Source organism: Pongo abelii, chromosome 1 (assembly GCF_028885655.2).
Source record: "Pongo abelii isolate AG06213 chromosome 1, NHGRI_mPonAbe1-v2.0_pri, whole genome shotgun sequence".
In the NCBI taxonomy this organism is placed as follows: domain Eukaryota; kingdom Metazoa; phylum Chordata; class Mammalia; order Primates; family Hominidae; genus Pongo; species Pongo abelii.
Window position 1 is genome coordinate 120,525,920 of NC_071985.2, and position 5,814 is coordinate 120,531,733.

The 5,814-nt window shown below is 31.7% G+C and overlaps 1 pseudogene; it reads right to left on the reverse strand.

Annotated features, from left to right (window-relative positions):
* Positions 1-349: 349 nt before the first annotated feature.
* On the reverse strand, positions 350-462 carry LOC112131585 (small nucleolar RNA U13; annotated as a pseudogene).
* Positions 463-5,814: the final 5,352 nt, after the last annotated feature.

Below are 5,814 nucleotides of genomic sequence, written 5' to 3' on the forward strand. Positions count from 1 at the left end.
AGTCTGGGTGCTATTTATTTCTTTAGCCGAATTGCATGTGGCTAGTATGTCCAGTACTCTGTTGCCTAGGAATAGGGAGAGAAAACATCTTTTCTTTGCTTCTGATCTTAGGATAAAAAACTTAGTTTTTCATCATTTATTATTACGCTAGCTGTAGGTTTCCCATGCCTGACCTTTACCAGGTTGAGAAAGTTCCCTTCTAAGTTCACTGAGAGTTTTTATCATGAATGTGTGTTTTGAATTTTGGCAAATGATTTTTGTGTAACTATTGAGATGATCATATGATTTTCCTTTTAGAATGTTAATATGGCCACTACATTGATTTTTTTTCATTTTCTTTTTTCCCCCATGTCAAATGGGTAAAGTGCCAATGTAACAAAGTTCAAGGGAGGCACATCTCACACATGAGTGTGAAAACCTAATCACCACGCTTTGATAAATTTTTTTAAGTGTTAAACTGATCTTGCATTCTGGAGATAAACTCCACTTGGTCATGATGTATTAGCTTTTTAATATATTGCTGGATTCAATTTGCTTACATTTTGTTAAGGATTTTTGCTTCTATGTTCATGGTGGAAATTAGTTTGTAGGTTAGTTTTCTTAGAATAACCACCTGGCTTTGGGATCAAGATAATGCTTAAGTAATAGAATGAATTCAGGGTGCTCCCTCAAATTTTATTTTTGGAAGAGTTTATGTAGAATAAATATTACATATTTCTGAATTTTGGTAGAATTCTTCAGTAAAGTTGTTTAGATCTAGAGTTTCCTTTATGAGAAAATTTAAAACTACAAACCCAAATTTCTTTAATAGATACAGGGCTATTCAAGCTATTTCTTTTTTAGTGAGTTTTGACAGTTTGTGTCTTTAAAGGAGTTTAAACCATTCACATTTAAAGTGATTATTGGTATAGTTGGATAAATATCCACCAAATTTGTAACTGTTTTCTATTCTTGCACTCTTTTTAAATCTTCCATTAATCTTCTGCCTCCTCCAATTTTAATTTTATATGATCTCATTTTCCCATTTCTATCTTATCTAAAGTTATATTTATTGACATAAAATTTTTATATTTGTTTGGTCTCCTTTTAGTGTTGGTAAGATCTATAGTTATGGCCCTTCTGTCATTCAGGATGATATTGGTAATTTGTTCTGTCTCTCTCCTGACCAGCCTGTCTATAAGGTTATCATTTTTATTGTTATTTTTAAAGAAAGAGGTTTGATTTCATTGGTTTTCTCCATTATTTTTCTGTTTTCTATTTCATTGATTTCCATTCTTATCTTTACTATTTACTTACTTTCACTTTGGGTTTGGTTTTTTTTTTTAGTTTCTTAAAGAGGAAGCTTAGTCATTGATTTTAAATTTTTCTGTTTTTCTAATATAAGATTTTAATGCTAAAAATTATCCTGTAAGCCCTGCTTTAGCTTTTTTTTCAAGGAGAAATTTTAATATGTTGTGTTTCCTTTTTTTTTTCAGTGAAAATATTTTCTGATTTTCCTTGCAATTTATTGTTTGGCTCATGGGTTACTTAAAAGGAGGTTTCTTGGTTTTCAAATATTTGGATCTTTTTCATGTATTTGTTTATTGACATCTACTTAAATTCCATTGTGATTAGAGAACATGCTCTGGATTATTTTAATCCTTTTAAATTTTTTGAGACTTGTTTCATGATGTAGAATATGGTAAATATTGGTAAATATTTAGTGTATACACTTGAAAGGAATGTATTTTCTTCTGTTGGATAGGATATTCTATAAATGTCAGGTCAAGTTTGTTGATAGTGTTGTTCATGTCTTCTATATCTTTATTTTCTGTTTATGGGGTTTATCAATTATTTAGATAGCAGTATGAAATCACTGACAATAATTGTGGATTTGTCAATTTCTTTCTGCACTTTTGTTTCTGCTTCATGCATTTTAGAGCTCTGTTATTAGGCACATAAATATTTATTATTGTTATGTCTTCTTGATTAATTGACTTCTTTATCAGGGCTAATTTTTCTAGTTCTGAAGTCTGCTTTGTCTGAAATTAATATAGCTACTCTTGCTTTCTTTTAATTAGTGTTAGCATGTTATAGATTTCTCCATTCTTTTACTTTTTTATTGTAGCAAAAAACACATAACATCAAATTTACCATTGTAGCCAGTTTTAAGTGTACAGTTCAGTAGAATTAAGCATATTTACATTGTTGTGCAATTAATCTCTAGAATTTTTTCATCTTGCAAACTTGAAACTCTATACCCGTTAAACACTAATTCTTTCCTCCCCCTGCCCTGCCTCCATTCCTTTCCTTTTAATCTATATGCATCTTGATATTCAAAAGATTTCTTATAGACAACTTGTAGATGGGAGTTTTTTTTTTTTTTAATCCACTCTGATGTTTCTGTCTTTTAATTGCTGTACTTAAACCATTTCCACTTGAAGTGATTATTGATATAGTTGGACAAATATCTACCAAATTTGTAACTGTTTTCTATTATTGGACTCTTTTTTAATCTTCCTTTCTTTTGCTGCCATCTCCTATCTTAATTGAACATTTTATATGATTTCATTTTCTCTCCTCTCTTAGCTTATCAGTTATACTTCTTTTCCAAAAATTAGTTTAGTAATTGTCCTAGTGTTTGCAATACACATTTACAACTATTCTGAGTCCACTTTCAAGTAACACTATACTGCTTCACAAATAGTGTTGGCATTGGAAAGTATTTCTAATTTCTCCCTTCTATTCCTTATATCATTGCTGTTATTCATTTTATTTATCCATAAGGTATAATAACCTAAAGAATTGTTGCCATCTTTATTTTGAGCTACCAATTATTTATTAGATCAGATAAAAATAAGAAAACTAAAGATTTTATTATGGCTTCATTTATTCTTTCTCTAGTGCTCTTTCTTTATGTAGATTCAAGTTTCTGACATATATGCTTTTCCTTTCTCTGAAGAACTTTTACTTTTTCTAGCAGACCATGTCTACTGGTGGAAAATTTTCTCAGTTTTTATTTGCAGGACACAGAATTGTAGGTTTGTTAGTTTTGTTCTCTTAACCTTACATATTTTAATGTGTTCTAATAATCCTGCCTTTTAATCCACGTGTTTACACTATTTACATTTAATATGATGATCAATATAGTTGGGTTTAAGTTTGCCAAATAATATTTCTTTTTTATTTGACTCATGTGTTCTTGTTCCCCCTCCTTTAGTTTTACTTTTATTGACTTTAAAAAATTAATTTTATATCTTTTATGATCATTTTATCTTCTTTATTGACTTATTTGCTTTGCTTTTGCTTTTGTTTTTCAGTGGTTGTTCTAGGGTTTGTAGTACATACTTTTAATTTAACACAGTCTACCTTCAAATAATATTAACCATTACACATATTATATAAGAACTGTGTAATAGTAAATGGTTCCATTATTATTTTTCCCTCCTGGCCTTTATGTCTTTGTTGTTACACATTTTACTTTTACATATGTTTAAAAAGACCCCAAATGTGTTGTTAATATTTTTACTTTAAACAGTCAATTATGTTTTAAAGAGATTCAGAAATAAGAAAACACATCTTTTATATTCACTCTCATATTTACCGTTTTTGGTGCACTCCATTCCATTGTGTAGATCCTAATTTGCATCTTGCATTATTTTCCTTCCTGTAAGAAATCTGAACATTTCTTACAGTGCTACTCCTCTGGTGATAAATTATCTCAGTTTTTGTATACCTTAAAAACGCTTTATTTTGCCTTCTTTTGTTAAAGACATTTTAACTCTGTACAGAACTCTATACTGACAGGATTTTTCCTTTCAGTTGTTTAAAGATGTGACTCCACTATCTTCTGACTTGCACTGTTTCAGATGGGAAATCTGTTGTAATTCTAAGTTTTGTTCCTCTGTATGTAATATAGCTCCTCCCACCCCCACCCTCCTTTGGTTTATTTTAAGATTTTACCTCTATTACTAGTTTCCAACAATGTGATGATTTTTGATGTTCTTTGGTGTGGTTTTCTTTATGTTTCTTCTGCTCAGGACTTATAGAGCTTCTTGGATCTGTGAATCTGTAGTTTGATTTTTTAAATTTTAGGATAAATAAAAGGTGGTTTTCATAGATTAGGTTCCCTGGAAACACATCTTTAGATGTAGATTTTCACGCAGGAGGTTTATTGGGGTACACCCTCAGGAACAACAACTGACAGGAGCAGCATTGGGCAGAGTGAAAAATCTGAACTGCAGTGCACTGAGAAGAGAGCTACTAGCCGATCCTATGGGGACCTCTGAAGCTGAAGTGGCCTTTCAGAGTTGTCTCAAATTCAGACAAGAGGGCTAAGCCCCACACTGACTGATCATTGAGTGTGGGCTGCCCTTAGGAAGGTGGCATAACCATAGGCAAGGAAACTCTCTTTGGCCAAAAGAAAATTCTGGAGAGGGATTTAGCTGTAAATTATCTACAGCCCACACTCCTGGCAGTTGGAGTATTAAGTATCGCACTCCCAAAGGTGAAATGTAGGCAGTACACACAGTATCCTCTATAGAAGTGGTTTCTAGTAATATGAACTTGAAATCATCAGTGCTAGTGGTGAAATAGGCTCACTACAGTATAACTTACTCCTACTATGATTTTTGGCACTTCCATCAACGATGATCTTAGATTTTTACTCAACAATTTCATGTATGTAAGTTCTCAATGAAACTGTAAGCTTCTAGAAAATATTTTACCAATCTGTAGCCCCCTAAGTGACTTTCAGAGTATTGTGCTCATTTACTAGTGAAGTAATTAACCCCCAAAAGAAGCTTTTGGATTACCTCATCCAGACTCTACATTTTACAGCTGGGTAAACTAAGACTGAGATAAGTTGTACAGCTAATAAGTACCTTACTTGAGACTAGAATCCAGATCTCTTAACCTGTAACTCAATAAGTACTGCTTTCACTGTGCCTGGCTATATCACAAGGGGTCATCAGTAATTAATACATAAATACAAATGAGTATTTACTACTCTACCTCTGGTGAATAAATAGCTCCAAGAAGACTTTAAGTAAATATGAGTGGTATTGCATAGATGTTTTAAGGTAATGTAGGATTCGAAGAAGACTCAAAGTTTTACTAATACAATAAATTACAAGTAATATATTTTATATTTGTAAACAAATATAGATTTTAAGTGTTTAAATACAAAGAAAAAGACTGTAAAGATATACAGTCAGCTCTCCATATCTGTGGGTTCTGCATCTGTGAATTCAACCAATTGTAGATTGAAAATATTCAGAAAAAAGGATGGCTATATCTGTATTGAACAGATACAGATTTTTTTGTCATCATTGTTCTTAATACAGTATAACAACTATTTACATAGCAGTTATATTATATTAAGTATTATAGGTAATCTAGAAATAATTTAAATTTTATAGGAGGATGTGCACAGGTTATATGCAAATACTACACCATTTGATATAAGGGACTTGAGCATCCGTGAATTTTGCAGAACATCCTCGGGTGTTCTGCAACCAACTTCCCATGGATATTGAGGGATGACTGTACCCTACATCAACATTTTAGCACTGATTATCTCTGAGTTGTGAGATTAAGAGCATTTGTTTTCACTCACCATTAAAAATTTTTAAACAATAAACGTAGATTAATTGTGTAATTTTAAATGAAGCTAAATCAAATATCTTGTCCAATGAGCCATTTCAGAATTGTATTGTTATTCAGCATCCCTGTGACAAGTTGCTTACCACCTCTGTAGCTAGCCTAATCCATCTTTAGATATTACTGCCTCTTAGAATACCCTCATGTTGAACTGGAATCTATTTCCCTAGAGTT